Raw genomic sequence first — 21,123 nt, 5'->3', positions numbered from 1 at the left:
ACCATTTCATTGTTCTCTTTTATTAGTAGAAGTGTTTTTTTCCTGCTCATTGTTGGGACACTTAAGGACACTCACACATTGGTAAAATGAATTAAAACTGTGTTATTGTGTACATTTTGATATTTACAATTGATTTTACACAGGTTTCCAAATGTGTACTTTGACAAAAATACACATGTAAAACATATTTGTGTGTCAGGCTTACAACTTACAAATGCACATAATACATGGAAATTAAGTTATAATGTATACCTACACAACTAAAACATGCACGCATATATATTATTTTATTGTTGAACTGTGTCAAACTTTATTTCTGTTTTACTTTGCCTATCTAGCATGTAATTCATAAGATAACACCGTGTAACAATTTTTTTTTTTTTGGTTCCTGGGTAGTAAGTGTTATTTCCTAATTGCTTTTGCCTCAAAAGTATAGAAAATGGTTATTATTCCCCACAAACTTCGCTTTTTCCTAATTGCTTTTTACCTATTTTCCAGAACATTCCAGATAGATTCAGTGCTGAGTAAACTTGGAGTAACTTCTAGAACTTTCTAGAACTTTCCAGTAATATAAATAGTAGTATAAATGGGTGGGCAGCAGTGTGGAGTAGTGGTTAGGGCTCTGGACTCTTGACCGGAAGGTCGTGGGTTCAATCCCCGGTGGGGACACTGCTGCTGTACCCTTGAGCAAGGTACTTTACCTAGATTGCTCCAGTAAAAACCCAACTGTACAAATGGGTAATTGTATGTAAATAATGTGATATCTTGTAACAATTGTAAGTCGCCCTGGATAAGGGCATCAGCTAAGAAATAAATAATAATAATAAATACAGGGGTCTTAAGCCCACCAGTTCAGTTTAGTTCCAGCTGCCTAAGTGGATACATATCTGCATTTTTCTGAGATGGCATCAAGAGGCTGCAAGCATCCGGCAGACGCATTTTGCTATATCTGCGGCCAATTTATCAAGACAAGAGCGAAAAAGTACTCAGTGGAAGCATCTGCTAAGATGTGTGAGGCCTACAAGGCATATTTCGGCATGCCTGTCGGGGATCAAGACAAACCCTGGGCACCTCATTTCACCTGCGAGCACTGCAAAAAAAACTCTGGAAGGTAAGATGGACAATTGTTGCTCGGAATGTTATGTTATAAAATTTGTTAAAATTTTTAAAATTGTAAAAGTTTTTAATTTTAAAATGTTTTATTTATAAGCCCAAATGATATACACCTTTGTGTCAGAGACCCCATCCCATTTAATTTGAGACATATTATTTAAAAAAAGTTTCCTTGTCACTCCAGTAGTAAGCTGCTTCCTTCTGACGAGACATCATGCTCAACCCAAACACACACAACCGCTCATGCGCAGGACTGCTCTCTGATTTTTAGTACACATGCGCACTGCCAAAATAATATTGTAATCCGATCACCGCGTTTACAAGGCATCGAGATTGGATTTGAAAAATAATTTGAATCAGGTAACCCACGTCCACAAATCCGATCTGGCTACCCAAATCTGATTGCAGAGTTTACATGGCAGGATTTCCGAATCTGATTACTATGTAACAGGATTTGATGTGCCATGTAAACACACTGGCTGCGTTCACGTACGCATATTTTCCTAATGCAGTGCAGATTCTGTGCAGATTTTGTTCAAAACCTGGCCAAGTTTGCAATCTGCATGAACGCATCCGGATAAGACGTCACCACGTCACGTATCTCCCGAGCGCAGATTCTGCACAGATCGCGCATCTCCTGACAGGTACTGCGCTGGAGCAGCCGCGGCTCAAAACAATAGACGAGCGTTGGCTGACAAAGAAGTGTGTAGGCAACCAGATACAATCCTCACTCCATGTGCTACTGCCACCTAGTCAGGGGTGTGAAACGCCTTCGAGTCATGTCATTAATTATCTTATGAATGATTTGTAATACAAATTAAAATGATTTCACTCTTTTTCCACACAGTTATTATACTTTTCAAATATTCAGATATTTATTCTAAAGGTTTAAACATGTAAAAAAAAATATATATTGCTAAACGGTTGAAATGAACCTAAAACCACTCTGTTATTTTCAGCAGGTGTAATTGGTTATTGATGAAAGGCTATCAGGGACAGGGAATAACCCACTTTGAATTAAGGAGAATACATCAGCTTTAATAACAGGTACTATTTTTGTCCCAGATCAAAATACAGTACTGTCTAACAACCCCTTTGTGAGAGGGCGGGGGGGAATCCTGCCCGTTATAATAATCATTAATTTGTCTCACATCACAAAATATACGTTTATATTATCTCTTTATAGCAGGGACTGCTTCTACTACACCTTTTCTGATCATGCTGTAAATTATGAATCTGGTGGAGCACAAAGGGAACTTCGATTACATCCACTTCTTCTGTGATTAGAATTTCTCTCAACACCACCTCCATTTTGGTTCTGCTCAGAACTGTTGTTCATCTACCAAAGCTGTCCACACTCCGTCTGCACAGACTGTGACGTTACGCGCAGACTTTTGCTGTTGCGGTTGAGTTTTGTTTAATGTTACATGTTATATTATGTGAATGACTTGTTATGTATTTCAGTTGTTTGAAAGTGTCTGGGGCTATTTTGATGTTTTGTTTTTATTGGAGCATTTACTGTGAACTACGTAGCCTTTTAGGTGGATGTTGCTCCTCCTATAGGCTGAGAATCTTGACTTCAGGTAGGATTGCTGTTTCAATTTGAAAATAAATCTTTGATTTATTTTATTTACCGCTAAACTGAGACTTGAGAATTGTGTGATAAATGGTATAAACTGAAATTGATCCTTGTTTGTCTGTTACAGGAAATCCTGTGCTACAAAGGTTAGTACAGATTCTGTGAAATCTCAGGAGTTGAGTTTTTACAAGGCCTTCAAATGTATGTTTTTGGCGGTAACTTGTTTGGTGTAAAAGTGCATGTGTGTCTGTTTCCTTAAATACTATGTAGCTAGGGTTAGCAAGTTTAAGCTTGAAGCCAAGAGTTGGCGGTAGGGTTAGGGATGGAGCTAGGGTTAGGGTTAGGGTTAGGGATGGAGCTAGGGTTAGGGGTATGTTTAGGGTTGGAGCTCGGCTTAGGGTTGGAGGTAGGGTTAGACAGGTTTAAGGTTAGGGTGGGTGCTAGAGTTAGGGTTGGAAATGCAGTTAGGTTTAGGGTTGGAGCTAGGATTCAGTTTGGAGCTAGGGTTAGGGTGAGGATTAGGTTTGGAGCTAAATTTAGGGTTAAGGTTGGAGGTTGATTTATAGGTTGGAGTTAGGGTGAGGATTATTGAAGGTAGAGTAGGGTTGGAGCTAGGGTTAGCATTACAGATAGAGCTAGGTTTAAGGTTAGAGCTAAGGTTAGGGTATGGATTAGGGTTCAAGCTAGGGTTAGGGTATGGATTAGGGTTCAAGCTAGGGTTAGGGTTGGAGTTGGGGTCACGGTTCGACATTAACTATGGCCTGGGGCTGGTAGAGATCGTAGTTTGGCCTGTAGTTATGAAGCACCACAGGTGCGACTGGGCCGGCTACATTTAACTAGTATAATATATATAGTACACATGGATTTCATTTCATGAATCCAGGAAAATTGGCCAGTGTGCTAAAAAGCTGAAAACTAATTTACAAACCATTTTATAACTACAAACTAATCCTAACTTTCCATATTTATTGTACAGTCAGAATTTGACATACCAAAGTGTTGTGTTGGTACTCATTCCCACGACATGGCAAATATTTTACAAATTGGGTTTTCTACAACTAAGCAACCAATAATCCAAAAGGAAATCGCTGAAATCAATAAATCATAAAGAAAGTAATTATGAAAAAATGAAGATGAACATTTAGAGTGGAGGCTTCATCTGGCTGAATTATGACAGTGAAAAAAAAAGTAATGTTCTGCCTTGTTTGGCGTCAGTTTCCCAGACTTGCAGATAAAACAGCAGCTTTATTTGTTGTGAATTCAACATTTTGTTTACATCATATCTAGTCTCACAGTAAGCGATTTAACCTTTTGATTTGGGATCTGATGTGTTCATGTCAAAAATGCCATTCACAATCTTTCCAGGACTCGTTGGTATCACTCAGCAAGATTGGCGCTGTCTTGGGAGAGGCAAGCAACAACGCCCTGAGAAGGATAGTTATTTTGTACTATGAACATTGTTTATTATTAGGATTAGGGATGGAAATTTTGAATAGTTTCCTATTTGAATACACAGGCTGCAACATTTTTGTGTATTCGATTACCTGAACTCTGGTCCCTTACGCTCCCAAGAGTAAAAGGCAAGTGCATGTGTGCAAGCAGACAGCATAACAGTGTAAGCCGGTAAAATTTAGCCGGGTTCACGAAATGTACAAGCAATGTCCAAGATGAGATCTCTTCATTCAATACCCTATTTCCTTAGGCACACGTTTTTCCTTTTGTTTACTGAATTAAAATACAGAACTCAATGAGCAGCAACGTCACGACGCGTATCTCTTTCAATTAAAGCAACAGTAGCATAATATTGCGCAAACCACCAATTTTTTTTTTTTGCTGTAATGTATTCAGAATAAAATAACACCTATCATATAGCAACCTAAATATTCTACATCTGTTTAATTCTAACAAATAATATTTATAAAATAATCTTAATAGTATAAATATTGTAACCTGGCCAAAACAATAGAAAATACATTCCAACATTACAATAGCAGTGTTCGCGCTAGGCCGAACACTGACGATAGGCTAATCTTTTTTACTTGTTTGTTTGCACTTGCGTTTTCATAATTAAATTCCCGTGCCATTATTCTCCAGTCCAGTAAAATGTGTGCACACCCTCCCTGGTTACAGTCAGTTTCACAGTAAAGCCTGGACAACAACATCAGGCTTGTTAACAACATGGCCTGGTGCAAATATAACCTTGTATCCATCCCTGTTACACCCGACCATTACTTCTGGAAGAATAAGTAATCAGCTTCAAATATAATAGCTTGTTGAAATGTAGGCTATTATATTTGTTCTTAAAAATACTGTGAAATTCATCCGCTGTAAACTTATCTATTTGCTAGGCAAAATATCTGTCTGATATTTGGAGATATGGAGTGACCTAGCAAGTGAATGGGAGAAATGTATACTTCTGCGTACTGCAGTACAGTTTATAGACAAAGTGCAGTAGATTTGTGAAACGAAAACTGCATCATTGATTAAAAAAATAAAAAGTCTATGGTAATGTTATAAAATATGTGAAATGCTAAAATTCAGGGCCAAAATAATTCACTTAAGCACCAACTGTCTCTTGGCCATTTCTCCAGTAGGCCTATAACGGCATGAAAAAATATTTATATAGTAGGGATGTCACGGTATACCGGTTTCACGGTAAACCGCGGTATAAACTGCCACGCTTTGGAAACCAAAACCATTTTTCTATAACCATTTTACGATAACCGTGGTATATTTTTTGACGGTTACCATACTGTCAATTTGATACAGTGTATGTGATTTTATACAGCACTGTATATATGCCTACAATACATCTTGCATTGAGAAAACACCACTGGAATCAGAATGAAGGAAATTATTATGTAATACAGTTCATGTGCAGTCACGGTATTGGTACATAGCATTTTCAAAACCATATCATTATGTGCAGTATTAAAATATGTTAAAATACAGCAAATCCACAAAACCAACAAAATATATATTGTATATTTGTCATTTTATTTTTAGTGTTCTGTGTATCATGGGCCATCGTTTTAACCTTGAAAAAAATTCAATACAGTACCTGAAGCAGATATATGCGTTTATCATATCAACAACATCAACGTGTGCTGTAAAAATAAAGCAAAAGGTGTTTGAAAACTGTCCAAAATATTTACTTTGGGGCTAAGAATGAAAACTGTCAAGAAAAGTGCAATTTTCTATATGGAAATTGTCAAATTTAAAAGGGTTAGCTGGAAGGTAAGAATTTACCAGTCAGGACAATGGCATTTAAACACTACTATTAAACTGTACCTGTTGGTAATGTGGTTTCTTCTAATGCAGTGGTTTTAAAACTGGGAGAAAATTCTGAAATGGCTGACATCGTATGTTATTAAGTACCACTTGCCAATCTAGTGCAAACTTTTGTCATGTAATCAACATTTAATCACCAACACCAGATTAATTTACATATTAAATACGTACGTTTTAAATAAGCCCTGTTTAGATGTCATATAAACAGTTACGGTTTACTGCAGTCTTTAGGATAGAAAAAAATTACATATTTTAAAAAACTAAAAGCCTGGTCTTTAAGTCATTGTATTTCCTGTGTGCTTTCGTGCCTGCAAATCGATATTTATTTTTTCAATGACCCGATTAAAGTTTATTGTAACTTAAGTACTATTGGTTCATTTCAAAATACAGAATGTATGGCAAATCAGAAACCGAATTCTTGCCATGCAGTCTAATTTGACAAGCCGTTACGGCTGGTGTGAGAGTAAGAGTTTTTAGCTTTTCAATCCAGTGAAAAAATATGGATTGTTAGCTCAATACTAGTACATTACTAGAAAAGGGCGATCAAGACGAAATACGGTCAGAGATTAAAAACAACAAAAATGTCTTGTGACTGAAGCTCTCTCCAATTTCCCTGCCATCATCAGTGATTTGTGTGGTAACAAGCAGGGACATCCATCAATGATACTTGGTTAAGCATTTTATTATTATTAACACTGTATTTAATTAGCATCAGTACTGTACGTTTTAGTCATCAAGAATTTAAAAATGCCAATAATACGTTTTCGCAATGAGGTCAGCTGTAGAGATGCGTGGATAGTGAACTTTTCTTTGCTGCCTTTTCTGTAATTTTATTATCAATAAAAATACATGATTGCCATTTGCTATCATGGAATAGTCCTACGGTATGTCATTTTTGAGTGAGACTTAGCACGGAGGCCTTGTTGATTACAATAAAATGATGTTGATGTTTCCAACAACTAGAAACCTGTTTGGAGGGATTATTTTTATCCAAAAGTAAATAGAATATATTTTGTTCTGTTATAATACTGTAACTTTTATAATTGTATCCATTACACACTCCAAGGCTTGTACGTTTTGTTGTATCATGTTATTATACAGACCTTTTTTTCTGTTCATTTTATTATGACTAATCTCAGATGGGGATACACGTTGGATTACATTTTTTGGAAAGGGGTACGCATCTTAAAAAGATTGAAAACCCTGTTCTAATGTGATTTGGTACAATGAATATCCTCTACTCAGTGATACACCAGCATCACTGTGACACATTTCCTAATATTTTCCCCAAAAGTGACAGTGAGTATTGTAGAGACACCTTGGGGTTGTATCTACAGCTTTAGAGTTTTATTTTTTGTTCTTCAGAAACAAAAAGGTCAGTAAACTCTGTTGGCATATTTAAAACAAACAAAAATACAAAATGGTGGTTGGTTCTGAATCAAACATATTGAGATCTGACGTAGGCACGATGCTGCAGGAAGGGGGGCGGCAGTCCCGTGGGATCTGCCTGCCAGTCATGGCGGTGACACGGAGAGGTGGGGAAGAGGGTGTGTGCGCTTTCCCTCTCTCTGAGTAGCTGGGAGGCGGGTTTTAGTGGGATTGCTGATGCTATAAATTAATAATCTGCTGTGTCCTCAGATCTGCCCCTTTAGACCTGTACAACAAGCAAGCGGTTACGCTGCTCGGCCAGACTAGCTGACGGACGGGAGAAAAACTTTCACAGAGAATCTGAAGAGATAGAGAGAGAGTGGGTAATCCGTGGGCAGACCCCGATAGTGTGTTTTAAAAACCTAGCTGAGGAACAGCGGAGAGTAGGACGGAGACCCGAGTCGTACGGGTAGCGGCAATTGGGGAAGTTCACGCTGCAAAGTGCAGCACCTGAAGAGATAGAGAGAGAGTGGGGAACATGTAAGCTTTTTGGAATTAAGACCATTAGGACCTTGGTGTTTCATCCTCAGACCGATGGTCTTGTGGAGCGCTTTAATAAGACCCTTAAGAACATGTTGCGCAGATTTATTAGTAGTGATGTGCGTTACTGGGACCAGCTGATTCCTCCCCTTCTCTTTGCGATCAGAGAGGTACCCCAGGCTTACACAGGCTTTTCGCCATTCGAGCTGCTGTATGGGCGAAGACCCCGGGGTGTGCTGGATCTGGTCAGAGAGATGTGGGAGGAACAGCAGGATAATTCGACCAATACAGTCCTGTATGTGTTGGACCTGCGCAAACGTCTCGAGTCTGTTGGAAAATGGGCGCATGACAATTTGCTGCAGGCTCAGCACAGACAGGAGACATAGTACAACCGAGGAGCCCGGTTACGCACATTTCAGCCGGGGGATAAAGTACTTCTATTATTACCCAGTTCTGAGCCGAAACTTCTGGCTAAGTGGCAAAGACCTTTTGAGGTTACACGCCGGATTGGGACGGTGGATTATGAGATCTGCCAGCCGGAGCGACGAAGAGAGAAACACATTTATCATGTAAACCTCTTGAAGCCCTGGTTGCAACAGGAGAAGTTGGTAGTGGCGCAGGCAGATGACGTCACAGACCTAGGACCGGATCTTTCTGTGTTGGCAAAAACAGGGTTGGTACAGATTGCAGGCAATTTGACACCAACACAGAAATGTCAGGCTCGGGCGCTGGTGACGGAATTTCCAGATGTGTTTTCTCACATCCCGGGGCAGACTCGAGTAGCCCATCATCACATTGAAGTTGAGCTGGGGACGCCAGTTCGCCAGAGGCCATACCGTATACCTGAATGTAAAAGACAGGTAATAAAAATGAAGATTGATGAGATGCTGAGACTGGGGGTAATAGAAGAGTCCCAAAGTGACTGGAACAGTCCTATTGTTTTAGTGGATAAGCCAGACGGGTCAACTCGGTTTTGCATTGACTTCAGACAAGTTAATGGGTGTGTGCGCTTTCCCCCTCTCTGAGTGGCTGGGAGGCGGGTTTTGGTGGGATTGCTGCTCGGCCAGACCAGCTGACGGACGGGAGAAAAACTTCCACAGAGAATCTGAAGAGATAGAGAGAGAGTGGGGAATCTGTGGGCAGACCCCGATAGTGTGTTTTAAAAACCTAGCTGAGGAACAGCGGAGAGTAGGACGGAGACCCGAGTCGTACGGGTAGCGGCGACTGGGGAAGTTCACACTGCAAAGTGCAGCACCTTTATTTTGTAGTTTTGATTATTGTGTTTTATTTTCCCTTTTTCTTTTTGCCTTTCGTTTTCATTATTTTTGAACACCTGCGAGTGCACCTGAACTGGACTGTGTACCCTGACGTGGTATTCTCGTAGGTTCTGGATACCATAGTTGGTAGCCAGACCATGGACCACAGCGCCCTCTGCGGGCTAAAACAAATCAGTGCAAATCATAAGATTAAACGAAATAAAACCTAGCACCTGTGCGGTGTTTCAATTACAACTTCTGTCTCCTGTGTCAGTGAATACCCACACCCTTCCACACCCCCTCACTGAAGAAAATGTACCCCTAAAATTTTGAGAGGGGGCCACATTGATCCTCAGTCTGTAATTCCTGGAACAAACACTGCAATAGTTTAACATTACTAATTACAACTAGCCAACAAGTACTGACATCAGATGACTCTAAGTCAGGTTACTTTGTTTATTCAATAACCTGTAAATAATTCAAAACAAGGATACCTGGTTGTACTTTTAATGGTCAGTGCAAATGTTGATGTTACTCCATCCATTCACAGAAAGTCAACAGTAGATGTTTTACATTGTCTTTTATATTCATCATAATGTTAAGTTACCTTTCTAATTTCAGTGTTGCCCAAGTCCGGATTACTTCTTTAGCACTTGCTATATACATTATTTCAGTTCACACATTCAAAGTTCACCGGTGCCATGCTCCCGGAAGCTCTTTCATGACTGGCTAGCAACAGGTGCAGAAGCTGCAGTGTACAGTCATTCAAGCTGAGATCTGTTAACATTAGCTAAAAACAAGGCAATCAAATTGGCAACAATTTCAAACAGAATACGATTATTGTAGAATGTTGCTGTTAAAAGCATTGCACAATTAATTAGGGTCCTTATGTTTAATATGCAAATAACAACAGGTTTAAGACTGTCATAACACTTGTTAAGTGTCAGCATTAAAAAAGTAAGATGTGTTTGCTTTTACTAGTAACTAATGTATAAGGCTTTTTTGTGTACTTGAATATGTAATATGCTATTCGAATAGTTTTCGTGTAATCATGTATTCGACTACTCTGACCCATCCCTAATTAGGATTATTATAATTCCGTTTTAGCGTTGGTGTTATCATATGGTAACAGCTCGGTTGCGGGTTTACTTGTGAAAAAATGAGTATCATTTGTACACATACATTTTCAAATCTTAATAGTATTTTCATTTTCTGACAAGCACACAAATGTGTGCATGTTAAATGGTTGAAGTAACATAAATTGAAAGGCTTTGTTTAGCCACTTCTTTTGAGATGTGGGATCTATTTGGTTACACAGTTAGAAACATACTGAAAATAAAAACCATCATGAAAAAATATATAAATATACTGGGCCAAATAAAATTGCATCCGGGCCAGTAAAAACAGTAGCTCAGTGGCCCAAGGAGCCAGTAGTAAAAAATCTAAACGTAGAGCCCTGCGGGATTCGCCTTAGAGATGGAGCTAGGGTTAGGGTTGGATCTAGGTTTGGAGCTAGGGTTAGGTTTGGAGCTAGGGTTAGGTTTGGAGCTAGAGTTAGGGTTGGAGCTAGGGTTAGCCTTGGGGATGGAGCTAGGGTTAGGTTTGGAGCTAGGGTTAGGGTTGGAGCTAGGGTTAGGGTTGGTGCTAGGGGTAAGGTTGGAGCTAGGGTTAGGTTTGGAGCTAGGGTTAGGTTTGGAGCTAGGGTTAGGTTTGGAGCTAGGGTTAGGGTTGGATCTAGGGTTGGAGCTAGGGTTAGGGCTGGAGCTAGGGTTAGGGTTGGAGCTAGGGTTAGGGTGAGGATTAAGTTTGGAGCTAGAGTTAGCCTGAGTGATGGAGCTATTTTTAGGTTTGGAGCTGGGGTTACTGTTGGAGCTAAGGTTAATTCCAGTACTAGACAGTTCAACCCGCTCTGTGATATGTTGTGTTCCGTTACCAAACAACCGCTGCTAAATTTAAGCAATCCCAACATAAACGGATAGCTGTTCTTCTGAGGCTGTTTCTCATTCCTAATTCCTTTGGCTTTGAGAATATTGTGTAAGGTTGTGTATTAATTGTTGATACACAATAAGTGGGTTCAAAAGGCTTTAAACGGTATGACGCTGTGCAGAGAAACAATAGTATTATATAAGATTTACCACTGTTGTGACTCCATGTACCCCTATGCTACGTTGGCTTTTAAAACCCACATGGTAACATGGTATTGTGAGTGTGCATACCTGCCAACTTTTTAAAATACAAAATCAGGATCTTTTTTTGGGGGGCGGGGGCTGGATTACCTATTTACTTTTTATAAGCAGATCAGTGGCATGCTATAGCATCTGACAATAACAAGCATTATACTGTATAAGAATTCTTACATACAGTAATGAATTATGATATATTCATACCTTTTACATTGTTTACACTGGGCTTCCACTCGAAACAAGAGTAGTCAGATCCCACATTCACTTTGGTTGCCAAATGTCCCTTCTGCACCGCATTACTAAGCTTGCTGCGAGCCTCAGTCCTGTTTTTCCTTGTGACGGAGAACACTCTCACGATCTGCATTGCTGTGCGGCAATACAAGGAGTTGCTTCATTACTCCATAGTAGGTAGATTTTACTTGAGGTTTTTACAGTACAAGTCCGCTTTTCCAACGTAAGTTTTGACAGGCATCACTACACAACGCTACATCATGCATGGGAGGGGAAGGTGATGCAGTGCATGAGCCCCATTAAGTAAGACATATATTGTCTTGTTTTAGAAAATTAACTTAAGGTAATAAAGCATTACAATTGGCAATCTAAATTATTAGGAGTTCAAGATCTACATCGGGAGTCTCCTGACGAAATCAGCATTTATGAGTATGGAGTTGGTCAGAAAAGATATCATAGACTCTATCATTGCAAATGTGCAGATTGAAAAATGGGAGCCTTTCTTTTTTGGCATTCCAGTGTTTTTACTTGTGGTGACATATTCATTGTTCTTGAATCATCAGCTTTACATTCCACTGTCAGGATGTGCGTGGTGAAGTGCAGAAAGGGAATGTCCACACAAAGTTAAGTAAAAAAATGTGCTTTATTATTTTAAAAAGCCATCGGTCAAAAATAAGTCACCCCTGCTACCAACAATGGACCAGCTCCTGGTCCAGGCCCTGGTACTCTCCCGCCTAGACTACTGCAACTCCCTCCTGGCTGGCCTCCCTGCGTCCGCCACCCGTCCGCTCAAGCTCATCCAGAACTCTGCTGCCCGCCTGGTGTTCTCTCTGCCTTGCTTCGCCCATGCTACTCCACTACTCCGCTCACTCCACTGGCTCCCGATCACTGCTCGCATCCAGTTCAAGACTCTTGTACTAGCCTACAGATGCCTTGACCAGACTGCACCCAGCTACCTCCAGACCCTCATCTCTCCCTACACACCCACTCGACCTTTCCGCTCCGCCTGCACTAGAAGACTGGCTCTACCTCCGCTACGCTCCCCTGCCTCCAGAGCCCGCTCCTTCTCCACCCTTGCTCCGCAGTGGTGGAATGACCTTCCTACAGATGTCAGGACTGCCCAGTCCCTGACCACATTCCGGCGCCTCCTTAAGACTCACCTCTTCAAACAGCACCTGTAGAACTCCTCTGTTTGTATCCTGGGACACTATCACCCTTCATGTAAATGTGCTTTATTTTGCTCTTATCTGCCCCCTATTTTACTGCATTTAATCCTGTACTTCAGAATACTGTAATCTGCCAAGTGTTTAACCTGTAGTATTTTGTATTTAATCATATCCTGATGTAACTATCACTATTATCTGCTGTATTATTGAATTGTGGTTTGTCACACTTGTACTTTGCTTGAACAAAAGTTATTGTATTTCTTGCTCTTATTGTATTACTTGTATTGTAATACAAATGTATTTGTATTTGTTTGTGATTGTAAGTCGCCCTGGATAAGGGCGTCTGCTAAGAAATACATAATAATAATAATAATAATAATAATAATAATAATAATAATAATAATAATAATAATAAAGAAAAAGACAACAGTCTCCAAACAAAAAATACAAAATACATTAATCCACCTTGATCCCTCCGTGCACGAAACCTGTGTTCTCAACACCAGGTTATGGTGTGGTGCTGTGCTATGCTGTGCAGGGGATAGTGTCCTGGGTCCTGTTGCTGGCTGTATAGCTGCAGCTCCCTTGTCAATCCTCTGCAACAAAAACAAAACAAACACAGAGCGCTCCACCCATCATCAGTCAGCAACGTAAGGTCAATGCTCACATGGCTGAACCCCTTTTGTGCTGCTAAACCACCCCATAATCAACCCGGCACCCCTCCTTATCCAATCGCTGCACGGCTCCCAGCTGATCACAATGGATTTGTATAGCAGCACTGCAGCCATGTACTCTCCCCAAGATGTCTGACTTCCTGTTTTGCCGCAACACAGATTTTGGCCATCTTGGAGACAGCGTAAAACTAACCTTGCCAAACGTCTTTCCTGGTCGGGAGGCAGACTTACAGCTTGGATTCCTTCTCTCTCCATCACACACAACCGAGCAGCGAGACACAAAACATTTCCAGAGCTGCTGACTCGCTCTTTTAAAACCAGGAAAACTCCCTTCAATGGAATAGTGTTTCCCACGTCTCCTTTTCCCCATAACGCAAAGCTACATTCTTCACCAAATCCTAAACCACAACCAAAAATCAACCTAAGGAGGTAAATGCATTGTGCTTGTCAACCTTCAGTCGGTGGCAGGTACCATTCAAGTTACCATACTATTCAAGTCAGGTAACTTAAACCTACCTCTTATTGCAGCCTGCGCAATAAGAGGTCTTTGAGTTAACTCCTCTCCAACTTACACCTCCAGTTTTACCTCTCCAGGTGGGTTGGCGGTTGATCTGCCTTCCAGTACAGGCTGAGAGATGTCAATAAAAGGTGAGTTTAAGCACCAAAACCAAGCCTGTTAAAATGTTGTGTGACATGCATATGTTGTCTGTTTTATTATGTAATAAAATGTTGTTGCTGCCACCCATTTAGTAATTGTAGTTAAACCAAGGAGTAGCCACAAGGGTGGCAATGGGGGAGGTGGTAGTTTGCAAGTTAAGCAAATATATCCGTCTATTTACAGGCCAATTGGAGAGTGATGGAGTCGAAAAACAATTGAAAAATGATAAGCTACTCTCAAACCTGTATGCACATATTGAAGAGGCTTTTACTCACTTATGTATAATCAGTCATACACTGATTCACTGCATTCAAAAAGGATAGAATTTCAGCAGCTGTAACACCAGTGCCATCTAGTGGCTCTATATTTTATACAAAATACAACTAATAATAATATATAATATAAAATAACTTGGTCGCAATTGCTATTTAAGCTCAGCCTGGGTAAGGGAAAAGTATCCTAGATACGTGACTGAAATGTTCAGCAAATTTCTTACGATAATTGAATACCAGACCTTTGTAGCCCTTATCCTACATGAACAGCTTGGAGGCTAATCTTGTGCTCCTAGAGACTTGTGTGCCTGTTAATATCAGGTACACGGGACATTTTTTATACTGTATAGTTAACTGATACAAATCTAACATTTTATTTAATATTTTTTTTCTAAACAAAGTATAAAAACAAGTTATTATCATTGTGATAATTTGATTTTGTTTCAACTATTTATCAGTGACATGGCTAATTGGAAATTCCCAACAGGTCTCGTTGATTAGCGAGAAGCTAATCTTTCTAATTTAATATCATGAAACCTATTAAGAAGCTGATATTGATGTACCAGGATGGTATATTTTCATTGGGGAAACAGGGACTGACCTACTGGAGTAGAGGCTGGCATTATTCTGAAGGGGTTTCATTAAGAAGATTTTGAAAACATTTTCACAACGCAAGTTTATTTATTTATTTTTTAAACAATTTTGGGACAGATCAAAGCCAGGTTGTTCAAAGAAACAATTTGAAAGGAAGTAAAACCATGCTTGCACAGTGTTGAAAACAGTTTTGTTGAAAAACAGTCTTCTCACTGTTGTCTCTTTCACTTCTCTGAGAAATGCTTGAGAATCTTCTTTTCTTCTCATTCGAATCTGATACCAATCTCCAAAAACCACTACTGGAGAAAAAAAGGGGAACAAAATGAGACACAATACAAAAATAGAAATACATTTGAAACAAATGAGACACCAAATAGAAATACTGACGACACAATTCTAAAATACTACCCGCATTAGGAAATTCTGAACATATAATCCACAATATGCAGAAAATGGTGAGACTCAAGAACTCCCGATAATGTAGAATGCCAATTGTAATGCATTATTATTTTAGGTTTGTAAAACAAGCTCCCCCACACCCCTGCCCATTCGCTCTACAGGGGAAACAGTAAAAAAAAGGTGTGTATATATATTGTGAAAGAATCACACTCACCACCGTTCGTTGCCCCTTTAAAAACACTGACCCAATACACGGAAATTGATTTTTTAAAGCGCAGTTGCGCAATTTTTAATGAAAACACAAAAACAAAATAAACAAAACAAACACCTAGCTCTCTTTGAGCACTAACTAAAACAGAACAGGAACCTAAACTAAAACAGGACAGCTAAGCTGTTTACCTGTAAAAAACAAAAGAAACAAAACAGCACACACAAAACAAAGGCTTCACTCTACCCTTTTTTTTTTTTTAATTTTACGGCTGTACCCACACACTAGCACAGTCGGGCTTCTGCCCTCTTCAGCAGCCACCCAGAGCAGACTAACTGCTCTCCTTTTAAATCCCTGCACCTGGCTCTAATTTTTAATAATAGCCAGGTGCAGGTACTAATTAAACAATAAAACAATTAAACAAAAGCAATTAAACCATTAACAAAACAAAAGTGTGCCTTCCGCACATGTTTTTTCTGCAGGGAGGTTTTAACCCCCTCCCTGCTGTCTCACAATATATTATATATATATATATATATATATATATATATATATATATATATATATATATATAGCACACCCTCGCTATAACAAACCTGTTGGGGTCCAAGCCTTTTGTTTGCTATATCGAGGGGTTTGTCATAGTAAAAGGACAATCAAAATGAAGGATAAACTGTTGAAGTAAGTTAATGAGAGGAGTGTGAATGAAAGCAGAATTACATGTACCTGTTTGTTTCACGTATGCAGTATTCTGCCTTTGTTTTATCCTATTCCTTAAGAATTAAAAAGCAGTACAAAAAGCAAAAATTCCAACCCGGCCTAAACACCCTACCGGGGTATATTTATCGGTAGGACCGATAAAACGTCACCTGGTAGTGGTGGCGGAAAGGTTGCCACACCCAGTTATTCTGTTCCGAGAATAGAATTGATACAAATAATGGCAGTCTCAGCCGCACGCGTAAACGTGGCAGGAAAAAAGGGAACGAATTGGTGATGTGTTTCCTTTTCACACTGAAATGTTTTCTCCTATTTTCCGTCCTACAAAAATGAATTAGGAGAGACGGACCGCAAAATGGGAGGGAGCATTAATGAGACAAGGCTGGGGTTTGGTGGGAGAGCGCTCCGATGGTAACAAACACAGGTCAAAGGGAGTCGGAACGCAGTGTGACACAGAGGGCGAGGTTACTGGGCCATCCAGGGCAGATGCTACTCCCGCCCATCTCATTATACCGGACATGTGATACTCAAGCGCGGACATAGTGTGGGGCCAACATAATGACCCGTCACTAGTGCACGCTTAGGGGCAGGTCTAAGGTAGGGTATTAAAGGTAGGGATGTTGATGGCGCTGGGGCGCTAGTATTTCCGCACTTCAGTATCAAGGGGCAATTACTGTATAGGGTAAATCTAGCCGCGGGCACAGGACAGCCTGTAACACAATTATGGTTCCCCCATCTTGTCGGACAGAGGTCATGAGGCTGCCGCATGATACCCCTTTTGCGGGGCACCACGGTGCTGACAAAACAAGGGAATGGATATTGGTTCGATTCTATTTGGTAGGACTTCATACTGATGTGTCGAAATATGTAGCCACATACCCAGACTGCCAGCGAGTAGTGTCGGGTCGAGTGCGCCCCCTCCCTTTGGTTCCACTGCCGATTTTATTTCCACCCCCTTTGAATGCATTGCAATGGACATAGTGGGCCCTTTGCTACCTTCTGATTCTGGGTATATGCATATATAGGGCAGCAGTGTGGAGTAGTGGTTAGGGCGCTGGACTCTTGACCGGAGGGTCGTGGGTTCAATCCCAGGTGGGGGACACTGCTGATGTACCCTTGAGCAAGGTACTTTACCTAGATTGCTCCAGTAAAAACCCAACTGTATAAATGGGTAACTGTATGTAAAAATAATATCTTGTCTTGTAACAATTGTAAGTCCCCCTGGATAAGGGCGTCTGCTAAGAAATACAAAAAAATAATAATAATAATGTATTAGTGGTGGTAGATAATGCAACGCGATACCCAGAGGCAGTTCAATTGAGGTCCACTAGTGCTGCTGCAATAACCACCGAGTTATTGCAGATTATGGCTAGAGTAGGGATCCCCAAGGAGATTTTAACTGATCATTGAACCAACTTTTTGTATAAAACATTACAGCAAGTGTATAAAATATAAAAAATACATCCCATCAGGACATCTGTTTATCATCCACAGACGGATTGTTTGGTGGAACGATTTAATCAGACCTTAAAGCAGATGCTGAGACGTTGTGTAACTCAAGAGCAAAAACATTGGGCATCGCTTCTTCCCTACCTCCTTTTTGCAGTGAGAGAGGTGCCGAAGAGTTCGTCAGGGTTCTCCCCCTTTGAGCTCTTGAACAGCCGACAGCCTCGTGGCATCCTCGTTCTGTTGAGAGAGGGGTAGGAGGAGCACAAAGGCTCATCCAAAAATGTAGTGAAGCATGTGCTCCTACTAAGAGATCGCCTAGATTTGGTTGGTTGTTTGGCCCAGGACAACCTCAAATCGGCTCAGCACCGGGAACAGCAGCATTACAATAAAAATACACTAATTCAAACCTTTCGACCTGGAGACAAGGTAATGCTGCTGTTCCTTCCCTCCTCAGAATCGAAATGATGTGCTAAATGGCAGGAGTCATATGAAGTGATTCGAGTTATAGGAAAGGTGAATTATGAAATTAGACAGCCCGATTGCCGTAATGAACGTGAAATCTATCATGTAAATTTATTAAAGCCCTGGCAGGCAAGGGAGGCCTTATTTATAGCCCCAGGCGATGTAGCGGATGATTTAGGCCCCTGTCCAGAGACTCCTAGCACTAAAATCATTGGGAACAATTGGATCCAGATCAGCAACGGGAGCTGCGTAAGCTTATTGAGGAGTTCAGCGATGTTTTTTCTGACTTGCCCAGCAGGACTAACTTGGTTGAATATGACATTATCTCTCCCTCAGGTGTCACAGTACAAGAGAGACCTTACCGGATCCCAGAAAGTCGACAAAGTGGTGTTCGCAAAGAGGTATGGAACATGCTTGAACTTGGGGTGATTGAGCCTTCCAGGAGCGAGTGGTGCAGTCCAATTGTCATAGTGGCCAAGAAAGACGGCACCAACCGCTTCTGTGTGGACTTCCAGAAGGTAAACGCTATTTCCAGGTTCGACGCATAGCCTATGCCTCGGGTCGACAAACTTGTAGATAGATTGGGAAAGGCAAAGTTTATCTCTTCTCTGGACCTGACAAAGGGATACTAGCAGATCCCCTTAACCCGCAGTTCTAGAGAGAAAACCACATTTTCAACCCCTAAAGGGCTGTTTCATTTCAAAACCATGCCGTTTGGGCTAGATGGTGAGCCCGCTGCCTTTCAGAGACTGATGGACCAGGTTTTATGCCCACATCATGAATATGCAGCAGTGTATATTGATGATGTAGTTATTTACAGCTCTACCTGGTGAGAGCATTTTGGTAGCGTTACAGCCATCCTTCAGTCTCTAAGGGTAGCCCGGCTGACCGCTAACTTGGGAAAATGCGCGTTTGCCAAAACAGAGACTCAATATTTGGAATTTTTAATGGGGAATGGAAGGGTGAAACCCGTTGTCACCAAAATCCAGGCTTTGGGAGACGTGGTGATCCCCAAAACCAAGACTCAGGTGAGGTCGCTACTGAGATTAGCCGGTTATATCCGCTGCGTTATCCCTGAGTATGCTACAGGGGTTAACCCTTTAGTCAACCTCGCCAAAAAGAGTACACCAAATATAATTAAGTGGTCAGTAGAGTGTCAGGGAGCGTTTGATACTACTAAGCGAAGACTCTGCCAGGCCCCCACTCTCATCACACCTGATTTCACCAAGCGATTCATCCTCCACACCGATGTGTCGGAGGTGGGTTTGGTGCGGTCTTGTCCCAAAAGGTTGACGGAGTAGAACACCCGATACTGTATCTCAGTAAAAAGATGCTCCCTCAGGAGCGCAACTACTCCGTAGTCGAAAAGAAGTGTTTGGTCATTAAATGGGCTACTCACTCTTTACGATACTACCTGCTGGGGCATTATCCCGGATAACTCAGTGGTATCTGGCATTACAGCCCTTCATGTACCACATGGTACACCATGCGGGGAAAGACCACCAATATGCAGATTCTTTTTCCCGGGAGGGGGGAGTAATGGGAAAGATAGGTTCGGCCGAGTGTTCCTTGGACAACACTGCAATTTGTTTACACTAAAGTACTATATTTTCTCCACGAGCACTACAGCACGCACTGTGGACAGGTGTTTGTGTATGTGTTATGTGTGGGTGAAATAAAACAAGACTGTTGTTATTTCAGGGCCAACCCGTGGATTACAGTTAAGCAATACACGCCGCTGTATTGCTTCTCATTGACATTGTTATTATTTACTGTTGTTAGCCATTAGGCATTTGGATTACAAAATACAACTATTAAACAACATCGAACCTGGATTATAATTGTCTGTTTATTGACCACCTGCACCTGCATACTGTTAACCACTTTGCCACAGTCGTCTATATATACCAATAATTATGAGACATCTGAGGGGATAACATCATATTCACACCTATATATTCAAGATCATTTTTGCTCTTGAACTCAATTACATTACATGTAAAACTATCCTTAACATATATTAATACTCCCCTAGCTCTCCCTTGATTTCTATCTTTCCTAAAAACATTGTACCCTGATAACAAAAAAAGCACCTAAAGGAAAATTTGTGTGTAACCACGTCTCCGTCAGACATATGAAATCTACGTTTCAATCTGTCAATAGGTTTTTTCACTTGATCACACTTCGGAGATATTTATATAATATTTAAATGTCCACCAAATATTCCTTTCGGTATTAGTTTTGGATCCCAAAGTACTTTAGCATGATTAACCGTTTTAAAGAGTAGGAATTTGCGTTGTTTTAGTATTGCCTGATTCCTACATTCCCCAAGCAGTTTGTTTCCCATTTTTGTTATGTCCTTTACAGTCTTATTGCTTATTGCTTTATGTTCAGCATCTGTGATGTAATTCAATGTTTTAAAATCCATAGAATTAGTCTCGGTAACTCCGTAATAATAATAATATAATATCTTTATTTTTATATAGCTCCTTTCATAGTGGACCACCATCACAAAGTGCTTTACAGGGGTAGGCTGTGAACTGTGCATTATATACAGTCACTTACAATAGGACATTGATTTAACATCTCATCCGCAGGATGGAGCACAAAGAGGTGTGACTTGCTCAGGGTCACACACTGAGTCAGTCAGTGGCAGCGGTGGGATTTAAACCAATGACCTTCTGGTTACAAGCCCTAGACTTTAACCACTGGACCACACTGTCTCATAATATAGCTACTTGAGACTGGTTTAAAACAGAGTAAAAATTAGCGCCTGCTTGCCTTGAATTCCTCATCAGGTCTTTCCGTGTTCAAATCCTGACGTTGTATTGTACTTTGCTGTTCCACTTTCCTTTCATCGGACAACTCGAGAGTCGAATCCATTCCCAACAGTATCTCACCACTCGCCTCTGCGTCTTCTGCATAGCCTAATTTAGCACTGTCTCGCTCTTTCTCTTGTGTCA

Source organism: Acipenser ruthenus, chromosome 12, assembly GCF_902713425.1.
Source record: "Acipenser ruthenus chromosome 12, fAciRut3.2 maternal haplotype, whole genome shotgun sequence".
Lineage (NCBI taxonomy): Eukaryota > Metazoa > Chordata > Actinopteri > Acipenseriformes > Acipenseridae > Acipenser > Acipenser ruthenus.
This window is presented reverse-complemented; position numbering follows the sequence as displayed.